The sequence below is a fragment of the Diachasma alloeum genome, unplaced genomic scaffold (genome assembly GCF_001412515.2).
Source record: "Diachasma alloeum isolate Michigan unplaced genomic scaffold, Dall2.0 Dall_scaffold_00176, whole genome shotgun sequence".
Lineage (NCBI taxonomy): Eukaryota > Metazoa > Arthropoda > Insecta > Hymenoptera > Braconidae > Diachasma > Diachasma alloeum.
In genome coordinates, this window is record NW_021680342.1 from 255,816 (window position 1) to 268,952 (window position 13,137).

Sequence of the window (13,137 nt, forward strand, 5' to 3'; positions counted from 1 at the left end):
GGGGGGGGGGGGGGCATGTACATACGCCGGCTGTCGCTGGTTATCGAACCTGAAGCGCGACAAGAGTGTAGCACGGTGAAATCATCGGTGCGTTGTGCTGAATGAGCCGCAGGCACGTACTAAGATCGATTTAAATTGCAAATCGATTTCGCCTCTTTGTAGTCACCCACCCATAGTACGTACCTATCTGCCGATACGTGACGGCGTTACCCCCTTTGCCGCCCTTTTTTTCCCGAGCTTCTACCCTTCGACACTGTGTGTCCTCGTGCGAGAACGAGAACTCGACGATGTCGTCGACGAGGAGGAGATTCGTGGTAATCGGGTAGAGGAGAAAAAGATACATTGCGAAGCGAAGAGAACGGGGAAGTTGAGAGAATTCAACGGGATGTGTATAACAGGGATGCGATTGAATATACTCTGATGTATATCGTACCCTTGAAATAAAAAAAAAATTAAACTGAAAATTTTTTGTTAAAAACATAACATAAATTTAGAGTTTTCATTCGTTTTTCCATACAATTTTGAATTTTGAGTACCGAAATTCTTTGAAATTTCAGTGAAATATTAATTTGATAAAAATACTCATGAAGAGTAATTTCATCCCAAAATTTTAACAATATTCATAAAGCTCCGAAATGGCAGAAAAATTTGGAACAGTATTAGCCCAAATTTTTATTGCCAATAAAAAAAAAAGGATGAAGTTTTCAATGAAAACCATTCTCTCCAAGATTTATCCCTCCGGATTATCCCAACTAAAGCAGTTGAGGCTCGTAAAATGATATTCACCAACAAATGACTTCGATTCGAAATGAAAGAAACTCATAAAACAGCCTCCCCCTATCGACGGGATTAAAAAAATTCTCAAAACGCGCGTTATGTTTAGTTATACACCGTTGGCCGAAGGGTTATTACAATATTTCCGAGGAGCGTGGTCTATTGTCACCACCGGAACGTCCATAAAAGTCCGCTGGGACGTTTAAATTAGCGCGAATCCGGGGACCCATACGAGAATATCGAAGTTGAACGTATTCGTGAGTTGCGAAAGGACATAAAAAAAAAAAATTCAAAAATGAGAGTAAACCGGAACAACAAAAATTGAGCGAGGGAAAAATGAAAGCGAGAGAGAGAGAGAGAGATTTCTCGATGTGCGTCCTACGTGGGCTCTACCTACTCTCGAATCCTAACAATGAAACTCGAAGAAAAACGATGTGTCGCCGTATGGTTAAGGCCAAGGGGAACGAGACGACCGAGACACCATCGAGTGAAAAGAGAAAAGACAGAGATGAGGGGAGGGCAGAGGGGTAAATGCCCACGAGGAGCTTCTTCGACGCTTGGGTATCGGGCCGTTTAACGACGATTTCGGTCGTTTACGACTTTAATAATTTAGGCGCGGCTTGGACGCGACGCTCGACACGTTTTTGGTCGTAAACCGCGTGACTAAATCCGTATTTATGTGGAAGAAGGAAGGTAGCTGGGAGAGCCTATCTCTGCATCCTGCCAATTTCCTTTTATTCTTTATTTCTTTCACTATCTACCCCTCTCTTTTTCCCGTTGAAAAATGTTAGCAAACAAGTACCCAGGGAGTGCAGGCGCTCACGGGTATACGTTGAGTCACAGCCGGAACCCACAAACGAATAATCTCATGAGGTGCTATTAAAAAGGTGAATACACCGAGCCGTATTATTTTAATGTGTTGCAGAGAGACCGAAGCACTTTCAATAGCGTCTTGTTTTTCATTTCGAGTGAATGGTTATACTGAAATTTTGTTGCAGTGATGAAAATGAAATAACATAAAGAGGGAAAATAATTATATGTGTTTCGCGTGAGACCGTTCGTTCACTGGAGACCGCAAACTTGTTTCTTTTTTCTTTTTTTCATTTGACGAGGCTAGACCCTTGGGGTCGAGGCCCAACACTCGGGGCTTCTTTTTTTTGGGCTCTTGTTCTCTCGTGTTACAATTTCATATTGTCTCTTTGGAATTGGAAGATCCGTTCTATTATCAAACACATACACACACATGAGCAAATTTATTTATATAGTATTGGACTCACCAGTCAGGGAGACGGCTGAACTCATCTACGCTCCTTCGACGCCCTCACGTCCCTGCAACAGAGGAGATAAGAGACCAGAGTCTCGATCAGACCGTTGGAAATAATGCATGCCCGCGAAGTTGAAATTTTCAGGTCACGATTCGCGGGATAAAAAGATCTTCCCTGACGTCGAAAGCAATTCCCTTCGAGCTATGCCCTCTGCCCCCCCCCCCTCCCCGCCAGCCCCCTCGACACATACGTTTTTTTCTTTTTCATTTTTCAGTATATATACAAATATATGTGTACACGTATGCATGGGTGTACGTAAGCATTGGGCATGGAATGCCACGCCTACGGGAATAGTTCAACGTCGGGGATCGATCTTTGAACTTCGTCGAAGCGCGAAGAAGTGGATTGCATACGAGTCTCGGTATCACGTTAAATTTATAAATTTTTCAGAATCAAAGTTTGGGGAGGAGAAATAAAAAAATTAAAATTTATCAGTTTTGGTTATTAACAGGTTTGAGAAAAGAGTTTTTGACGGATGGACAGGCGGATAATACAATTTTATATACTGTTGACTGATAATTTTCAGGAGAGTGATATTGAATGAATGTGATTCGATTCAAGAGGAAAAAAATCGCGAAATTTCAGCATCCAATGTAAATTAAATAAAATTTCAGATTTTTCACAAGGACAATCTAAAACAATTTTGTTAAAATCAATTACACGTAACGTGTGTGCATCACAACAGACCCTCATAAACATTTTTGAATAAATCAACCTAATTTTTTTATCCCTATTTCAATCAAGTAAACATAAAAAAATGTATAAAAAATCAATTTAACACTATTATACCATGAATATAATGAACATTAATATTTATTTATGCATAATTCCTCCACTACGAATGAATCGAAAAGAATTTCCATAATCAACGAATAAAAAACTCAGAATAGAGCTTTTATCATATTTATTTCATCATGCAATTAGAGATGTATGCATTAATGGACTATCACAATGCATCAGCGTGCCCCGAGATTGGTCGAACTGGTTGGGCCCCCGTTGGCTCGGGTCTCCATAAATTTACATGTCTTTGGGCGCGAGAATCATTTTTTATCCCCGTTATAATCGAAAAGAGTCACCCGAAGGAGTGCTGTATCCGTACATACGGGATAATACAGTGGTTGGTGGACCTACAGCAAAGCCTCTGACCACGCAGTCACACTTACTGCCCCCCCCCCCTCCTGTTCCCCCCAGTTGAAGTCGCCCGTGGTGTGGTTTTGCCCGTAATAACCAGCGGATGTCTCTGCCCTCCCCCGGACGCTTTATTCCTCGTTACCCGCCTCTTTCTCTCGCCTCAACCCAAGTCTCTCGTATGCATCCACGCTCAGTTGAGAAGAAGAAGAAGAAAGAAAAAACACCACGGGATCCCCATACGTGCGTAGACCTACGTCAACGCAGGCGAATCAATTAGCCACCGGGCACATTTTTATCACCACCACCGTATCTCATAAATTTTAATTCTGGAATTCCAACCGATAATCCGATAACTGTGTGTATTATACCAAGAAATCTCGTAGGAGAACGGAGAAAATGAATGAGACACACAAGTGTGTCGTTAAGTAAAAAAAAAATCATAAGGAACGGAAATAATAAAGATGAAATTATTGGAAAGAATAAATTAAACTTGAGTGCCTGTGCGAAAAGAAATTGAATAGGCGGAGAAAATATTCAAAATTTATGGAATAATATCGTAATAATCAAAACTTCCAATGAAACAAAATAAATTCGCGGGGTTATATTTTTACAACGCCGAATAATTCAAGAGATAAACAAGAATAATGGATTTTTATTGCATTCACGGGCGCGACAAATGTTTATTTTTATCCCATGCTATGATCACAATACACTGCGACCGCATTCACTCTGGCCTACTGGGTAATAGTGGTAAGTATTGTAAACGGGTGCCCCCGTGTTAGCCAGTCGTCACAAACCAAGCCTCGAGATCCAATCACGGGTAATTACACGCGTCGACAATTACCAGAGAACTCTCTGTAGTTCTATTGTGCGAGTGAGACAGAGGGCAATAAAGTCCTGAAACATCATCTTTATAATCGCTTGTGATCTCAATCAGTGCCTCCCCGAATGTAATGTCCGAGTCTATTGGACAAATTAATATTCTGGAATTTCTACAAGGGGAATGTGTGGATTCACACCTTTCTCCGATATTCCCCAGTCGCTGTCGCGGCGGTTTATTTTTATCTGAGGGGCCCGTCACACTGCGCCAGAACCCGAGAGACACAGATTGTTCTCTCTCTCCCGCTTTTCTTTTCTGGATTTTTTTTTTCGGTACAAATCGCGTGGGCGATGAACACACTCTACCGTATTCCTGGGTGTATGCGTCAGAGTGGATATCTCTTGCCTCGCCTCGAATTAATAAACAGAAACAAATGACTGGCTGTTACTTGTCGCGTCCCACTTCCAACTCCTGGGATTATTGACGATCTCGTCAATGTATCCCCTGGGCTACTTCACGATTGTGCACAAGTGAAGATAATCATTTCAATTTCATTAATCTCTTGATCAACGAGAGTTCATTTTAACAATTTTCTTATTTTTGAATAAAAAATTGCCAGCAAGACAAATGAGACATCATAAGTTATAAGAAATATAACATCCTCAAGTAAGATACCCAGAATGTCTTAAGTTCAGAGACTAGTTTTTATTATGTTATCCAATGATCAATTCATTAATTACCACATTTTCCATTACATCAAAAATAATTGCACAATTGTCGAGTTTTTGCATCACTTCTGTCCTCATTGTAAATGAGTATTTATTTAATATCCAATATCTCTCGATCATCGCATTTTTTTTAAATCAAAAATCCCCAGCGAGACAAATGAGATGATTATCCGGCGATAAATTAATTACCATATTTTTGTGTCAAGTTATTAATTCACTCAATCTCTAAAAAAATCGTGTTCAAGATATTTATGACGCCAATCAATTCTCTGGGATACAGATATTAAATTTCAGATGTTAATCAAAGCGCGAAATTTATTGATCCTAGTGTCATTCTGTTAATAATTATAATTGGTGAATAAAAATGACTAATATCGCGGGTTCAATCTCTTGTTTTTCGAGGCTTGGATATAGCTAAACGAAGCTGGAATTATTATGAAACTTGATCAGTGGTATTTAAACTCAACAACGAGTGGAATTATCCACAGTGAATTTGCATTCGTAATTACGAATCGTTAATAACTAATTAATGGTAAATGTTCAGTACGTGTAAGCTCACTCGTGCGCAAATAATCATTTGCAATGATGTAACACACGTCACCCGCATAAACACATTTACAGGCGAGCGATTAATTAATCCGATGATCGTTAATGTTTTTTTCATTCCAATCTCTTCCCATCATGTGATATTAAATTACTCGCAATCGTCAACTCGTCATTTTATTTTGTACATTCAATCGCTCAATCGTTATAACATTTATTCGAATATTCATTATTAATTGATCACCACCCATTGACAAATACAAATACTCATTAAAGACTTATTCAGGAATTATCAGTGATAGAAAGAGGGGAATTATTATGTTGATTTTGATCAAGCCGATCGTGTTGGTAATCTATCGAGATACCAATGCACACATTAACACACATGATCAAGTATAATTAAATCCTACAACGACACGTCGTTAATTACGAGGTTTCGAACCATTGGGCTTTTTTCATTTTTTGTTGTTTTATCGTTTCATTCGCACTCTCGTTTATATATCTCTAATGACTTCATGTCGAACGGTATCTCATGCACAACGAGAAAAAAAATCCCTCTTGGAGATGTTTTTTTTGCTCTCTCTTAACTTCGAGAAAATTCGCATTCTCATAAATAAAATATATTGATCCGTTAATGTAAAGAGTGATTAGTGCTTTAATTACGTCATTGAAAATTTATGAATGCTATTAATTTTTTTTCCAATTTCAGTCACAATTTCTTTCTTCGGAATTGAAAGACATAATTCTTCAATATTCCTTTTTCCATTCCCGTTTTTCTTTAGCTGTATTTTGTGTGCACTAGGAACTAGTGGCTGAAATTAAAATACTTTTGTCTCCATTTTTAAGACATTTGTGTCTCCAAATTTAACTAATCTTTCGCATCTCAACTTAAGACATTCCTGTTTATCAAACGTTTCGTCGTTGTTAAACGAAAAAAATGACTTATTTATTAAAAAACTAGTCTTTACACTGTGTGTGTAGGAGTGAACACGTGCGCAAAACACGCGGTATTTCAAATCGGAGTACCTCCTCACTGTATCCATTCCACCACGACAAAACACCACGGAAATGTTCCTCAAGAGTTCCCTCAATGCACAAAATTATCCTGAAAGTTTATCAAAAAGTTCTCTCAACTCTTCATAAAAATTTACAACCCCATGTAAACCTAATTTTAATAACGCGTTCAAGTACACGTCATAGATGAAGTTGAGCGTGACGGTTGAGGTGGCTGGTTACACACGTAAAGAAGAGCGGAAAAGCCGCACGCGAGTGGCGCTCACATCGAGGCTTTCATACCCACGATGTTGGGTTTTCATCGCGCGATGCCAAAGAGCCTCGTGAAAAATATAAACCGTGGTGGGGGCGTCTGCGGCCGCTACACCAGAACTAAGGGGTTGTTTGCCTCATCGTACCGCTCTGGGGTCCTTCTCTACTACCCTCACTTCACCCCAACCCCTTTCACCACTTCATCCTCCTTCCTCCCCTCTCTCCTCCCTCACTCACCGGTCTGTGTGCCGCCTTACCGTTCCCTCTCGCGTATAACCTACACTATCGTTCCTCTGTATATACCAGAGTTTCACTTCATCCCCCACCTCTGGACTACTTTGCATAGGGCCTGCGCGGGAAAGCTAGAATCCTCAGTTCCCCCCCTCGGCGTTTCTTTAACTCTAGTCGTCTTCGATTTCCCCCGAAAAAGAAGAGAATTTTAAATGCCAGAATTCCTTCGAATTTCCTAGTGAAATTTCGCAAGGAATTAAATGTTGTTGATAAAAGTAAAATTGATCCCCGTTATTGGAAAATGTTCACCTCCCTAAAGATTTTTAAAATTTATCTTCAATTTCCTCAAAAAGAAAAAAAAACTGAATGTGAAATTTTTTTTTAATTCCTAATGAAATTCCTTGAGGAATTAAATCTCGTTGATAAATGTAAAAATAATCCTCTTGATTAGAAAATATTCCCCCCCCCCTCCCCCCAGCATCTTCGAAATGATAATAAATCAAGCTTAAGAGAAGGATCTCGTTGTTCGTTAAACAACTTCTCGTTGGAGCTCACTGCATTACCCTTAAAAAATATGGAAATTTATGTGCAACTTAACTCCGAGTCTTTCCCAAGTTGGAATTTTTTTTAATGAGATTACTAGATTCACGAAGAGAGGCCAACGTGATTGGCCAGCCAATCAGATTGCCCGTTGTCTCTCTCATCAGGATAAAAGGGTTGCAGCTAAGGTGGGGGTAAAAGTTAGTTAACGCCTCCGTTGTAATTAAGCAAAACAGAGAGGCTGGGAGATGAGAAGAGGGGTTGATTTTCGCCGAGCTCCTCCCCGATTAGAGAGTCTGGAGCAACCCTCTCGTGCTGTCAAGAGGACAGAGCGTTGTGAATGTACAACGAGAGACGCCCTCAACTCTGGCAATCGTTGGAAAAGCGAGGGGCGGCGGGGGTGGGGGTAGAGGTTGGTTAGCGCACGTATAATTAGCGAGTGACTATACAGCAATGGAGAGAATGGATATGCGGCTGACACCGGGTGGAGAGGAATGAGAAGGAACGGGTGGAGTTGACCCCTTCGGTGCGCATGCCCCAGCCTCCCTCGGAGTTGCTGCGGATATAATGTATTCATAACACAGACGAGGGAGAACTACGTTTCCTCCGGCGCGTTTCAACCCGTCCCTGCTCTCCTTTTACGTAGCCATATCCTTGGATTTCTTCTTTTTACACGTGATGTACATAACATACCACCACTTGTACTGGAAAAGCCTTTCTCAATTCGTTCGTGTGCGCCTCTTGTGTATGTGTGACGACCGTAAAGTAATTGGCCGTCTTGGTGGGTAGTTTTCCCTCGGACTGAGAGCCCGGACGAATGGGAGATTTTTTTTTACTTTATTGCATCCTTTTTTCTGTGTTTTCCTCAACTTTTCACAGCCACTATTTGTCCAATAAATGACGGACCCGGGGAGTGGAATTTTATCCATTAGTTTTATTATGAAATTTGAGGGAGGTGGAAATGCTGGATTTTTGAGGGTCACGAGGGTGCAATTAATTCAACGTTTTTGGTAAATATCAAACATTTTGTATCATTGACAATTCAAAGTTGTATAAAAAAATTAATTTTTGACATTTGGAATTTCATTGAATTTTCAGTGAAATCTAAAATTTCATGATTTTTCCCCCTCAAGTCGTATTCAATGTCACTATTCTGAAAATTACATCCGTCCATGAAATTTCAATTTTTTTCCAACAGTGCTGTGCACAAATGTTATCATCTCCGAATCACCTAAACAGGGAAAACACCAGAGTGAAAGCTATTAGAAACAGTTCCGGATCAGTCAGCGGACGAAAAGGTGTGGGTATAACCAAGGGTGGCTTGTGTGCTTTTCCGCATGCTTGCTCACGGACACATGTCCGGTCTCTGGTTCCTTTTCTCTCCGTAACAGGCTTATACACAACGGGGGTGGCCTACTTGCCTCCACTATCGCCGTACCACCGCCCGGGGGTGTATACGAGGGTGAAAGTATCTGCTGTAGGGTGAAAACCAAGGACACCGTGTCACTGGCCACGCAATTAGGCAACAGTCGGGGTCATCAACGACTCCTTGACCATCCGTCCGAATCCTCCCTCATTTCATTGATTCCGCCTTTTTTTTTCTTCTCGGATAGAAGTCACTCAGCTGTCCCTGAATAATCCACCTCAGGTCCGCGCAGCTCGTCTCATGCGATTACTCCATTATCCCGTCTGTGACGCAATTATGCAGCCTTATGACGTCTCGTTAACGCTGCCAACTTGCTCGTCCCCTCTGACAACACCACCGTGGGGATGATGAGTCGCTCAAGTATACAACTTACCAATACAAAGCCCTGTCTTCGAAATTGTTTTTTATTTTCCGCCTTCACTTTTTTTCTCCTCGCCTCGGTTTTTTTTCCTTTCCAGACATTTGAAAGGGGGAGACTTTAATGCAATTACAGGGGCTGTGGAAAAAAAGGCCTAAGGTGCGTAATATAAAATTTCGAAATTCAATAATCCCTGAGGGGCTTGTGTCGTACGAAAAGAAAGAGAAAGAAATACGTAATAAGTCCAGGGGGGGGGGACTGTGACTGTATACGTGAATGTCCACCACCAGCTCGATGTTTTTAATAAGCGACGGACTTGTAGCACGTAGCTGATATTACCGCGACACTCTTTTACCCCCCACGCCACACACATAAACCCTTTCAGCCAGGCGTCTCGTGATTACCCCCACCCCTTTCTTTCTAATATCACTGGATAAAAGTGGAAAGGAAATTTCAGGAAGAAAGGTCAGGACATGTATACAGCTTCTAATTAACTCGAGTCACAAATAATGGTGGGGGGATAAAGTGTAATAATGTGGGTCAAGTTATTTTTGCTTGTAAAAAAAAAATACGGAATGAAAGTTTAGAAGATGAAATTGACAGGGGATAGTCCTCGAACGCTGATCACGATCAGTCTCGGTCTATTAATACTCCAGTCGTTTCGTATGAAACTTCTTCCGACTGATCGAATCACATCGTTGTTAATTAATATCATTGTCACACTTCTCGAGAAGCCTCGAGTATTGAAAACGTGAGATACCTGTATGTGTCCCTGAACCCTTATCTCGCGATTAGATCAAACTTTTCAATTGCGATGTGTCGCACGTCTATATGCTTATGAACCTTTCCTACGAGTCGACGCACTGCAGCTATATAAAACCTCGTTTTGAGCATTGAATATTCGCTTCGTGAAATTACAAAGGCATACCAATCTCACAAGGCATTCTCTATTTCCCATACAGTGAAAGAGGAATTACTGGAATCGGTGGAATGGTTTTTGCAGGGAGTTAATTCGCCGCGATTGGTCTAATTTCACCACTGGGTTTTTTTTATCCTCTCCTGATGAAACGGATGAATAAAAGCAAAAGGGAAATAAGGGTTGTCGATTAAAATTACAACAGTGAGCTATACCGCACGAATAATGCGATCGTAACGGCATCCCCGAGGTAACAAACAAAGTAGAAAATACAGACAGACGATAAAACGTAATAAACCATAAATAGGAGAACCTGGGAGTGAATGTGAAAAAAAACGAATTGGAAATAAAGGAAGGGATGGGAGCGAGTATTGCCAGGGTATATCATTAATATACGAGATGCCACGATTAGGAGAGCTCGCCCTGGAATTTTTCTGCTAGCCCGTAATCGCGTCCTCATCAAGCACCCTCGCTGTATTACATTAATGATATTGATTCGGAAAAATACAATCAGCCCAGCATTTTCACTCCTCCCCCGTCCTCTCTACTATTTTCAGCTCCCACTGTTTGGCACACGATCACGTTGGCTCATCCGCGATTCTCATGTGCGAGCTTTCCAAGATAAATATATATTACATGTTTACTCCGATAATGTGAAAGCACAGTTCTCTGAATACGTTGGTTGTTGTCTCTATCTTTGTGTTGGGGGGTTTTATTAGGTCAATGTGTGCTGTATTGCCAAAAGGGATTTCTTATTAATTTCCAATGAAGGCTTGTCTGGGTTATATGGAATATGGAATACTTGTCTCATTTACACACTAATGTTTCCTTTTCGTTTTTATACGGTGAGAAGTCGGGAAAATTTGGGGAGTCAATTTTACGTTACGTTTCGAGAAATTATTTGTCCCCCAACAGTCTAGTAAAAAATGATAATCTAATAAATTACCTTCAAAAAATTGTCAAAAGTGTAGAGTTAAAAAGACCAACAAGGGAGTATTGCTGTACGATTACCCGAATTTTCCACTAATTTTCTCCTCCCACTGCTAATGTTTCCTCCCCGTTTTTAACATTCACCCACTTATGCGGCCACTCCCGACAGATTTATCACTCGATTCCCACTGCAGTCCTCCCCTCGAAAAATGTCAACTCTAATTTCTCACCACCTCAACCTCGTAATTTTCCCGGCACTTTGATTTCTTAATGACAGTCATTTTTCCGGCATTTTTGTGTATTTAGTGAGTCGCGGTGGGAGCCCCCCTGGTCACTCGAAAATTGACAGTGGGCCAACCCCTTTCGTTCGAATGTCGACGCAATAAATTATTAAGCTTCCCTCTGGTTTTTGGTTATCCTCCTTCTCCCTATTCGTCTAATGGCCCCTGTCGCTTTCCGCCGGAAGTAGCCAACTTTTTTCAAGCCCAGCCAGTGCCATCATTAATGAAAGATGACAACTTTCCATTTGTTATTCCCTTGTATTCATTTTTTCAACTCGATAATATCCTTCTTGTAGTTTCATTTCCACGTCTGGTACTCGGAGACGTTTTAACCCAGTTCTTTTGTACTCCCGTCTGATCACAAATGCCATTTTCACTCGACTGTTGCAATTCTCATTTGAACCTTTCTCCCCCTCTTTTTCACTCTCATTCGTTCTCGATTGCTGGAGGAAATGAACGAATCGAACCAATTGGAAGAATCATTCAGCTCTCACCCGAAAAATGTGAATCACGTGCACGAGTTTCATTCGATAATTCGCAGAACGATTAATCATATTAATTGCGAGGAAGAGTAACGGAGTCAGCCCGAGTACCGAGACGATCCACGCCCTGGGTGGAAGTTGAGACCCCTCTTAATTATAAATTGTAATTAGTGCCCAAGCCATACGGTGCCGATTAATTAATGTCCCACCCCCCTCTGGGCAATTAATTATTTAACGTCGAGACGAGCAAGTGTTCGTATCAATGTTCAACGGCACTCGTATCATCCCTAAGATTTACACAGAGAAAAGAGTTTCTGGTTTATCGGAATGAGTAGTTTTTCACTCCTACAATTTCATCATGAGGTATTTTATGGACTTTACAGTGATCTTTCTATACATCTATCCGTGAACATTTTCATCACTCACATTTCTCAGCAACTAATTATCAATAATTTAACCCAGATTAATTATCATTTCCACGTGAGTCAATCTACCTCAGTGTAAATATCTTGTTGCAGGTGATAAGGGCTCGTAAAATTTTACGACGATAAATAATAGTCCTAATAATAGCTATCCAATCGACATCACGCCCGATCGTTTCTCGGAATTACAACTGACCGATATTAACCAACACTCTCTCACTCAACTATCACATACAACATCAATTAATATCTTATAATTAATCCCGGCAAAATGAAACCAGAAATTCTTATCACCACTCCCATTTTTCTTGGGGATTTCATTTCTACCCCTCCCCCCCCTCGCTCACACAGTCTTGTTTCAATTCTGGTTTTGTATCTTTTTAATGCCCTCCCATTTAATTGATCAGTGGTGTGCAATGAGTGAGTATCCAGTGCGATCAGCAGCACTCGGTAACATCCCAAGGGGGAAAAAGAGCGTTAATTACCGGTCCCTGGGTGCATAATTGTGGGGAACCAGGGAATTTAAACTAGTGTAACAGCTCCGGTCACTCATTAGTTGGAGCCACAACTGATTGCTCTCAAGTGCTAGACTTTAAACACAACGTTGTAGGTTCGAGTGACTCATCATAGAGATAAAAGTGAGTGAAAAATTTTATTTGAAATTTTTCTGCAATTTAATAGGCCGTGACTACCATTGCGTGAATCACTCCCGTACACTCCATACACTTCACGCATGCGTGNTCCTGGTTCGAAGCCATCTATAGAGGCATCAGCACGCCATTTCTCGATCCGCTCTTTCATTTGAGCCCAAAAAAACAGTCATATCTTGTCTGACATCTCTGAAATCAGTGACATCAGTGAAACACACAGTAGTATGAAACTTCAACTGCGTGAAATACACAGCAGTATGAAAATTCGGCTGCGTGAAACACACAAACTTCACGCATGCGTGAAGTGTATGGAG

At 40.9% G+C, this 13,137-nt stretch overlaps 1 protein-coding gene across 1 annotated transcript in view; it reads right to left on the reverse strand.

Moving 5' to 3' along the window:
- LOC107045379 (zinc finger homeobox protein 4) overlaps positions 1-13,137 on the reverse strand; it is a 116,726-nt gene that overhangs the window by 100,381 nt on the left and 3,208 nt on the right. Inside the window, exon 2 of the mRNA XM_015267683.1 lies at positions 2,052-2,103. The gene's annotated coding sequence lies outside the window, so the exon portion shown is untranslated. The remainder of the gene's footprint in view (positions 1-2,051; positions 2,104-13,137) is intronic.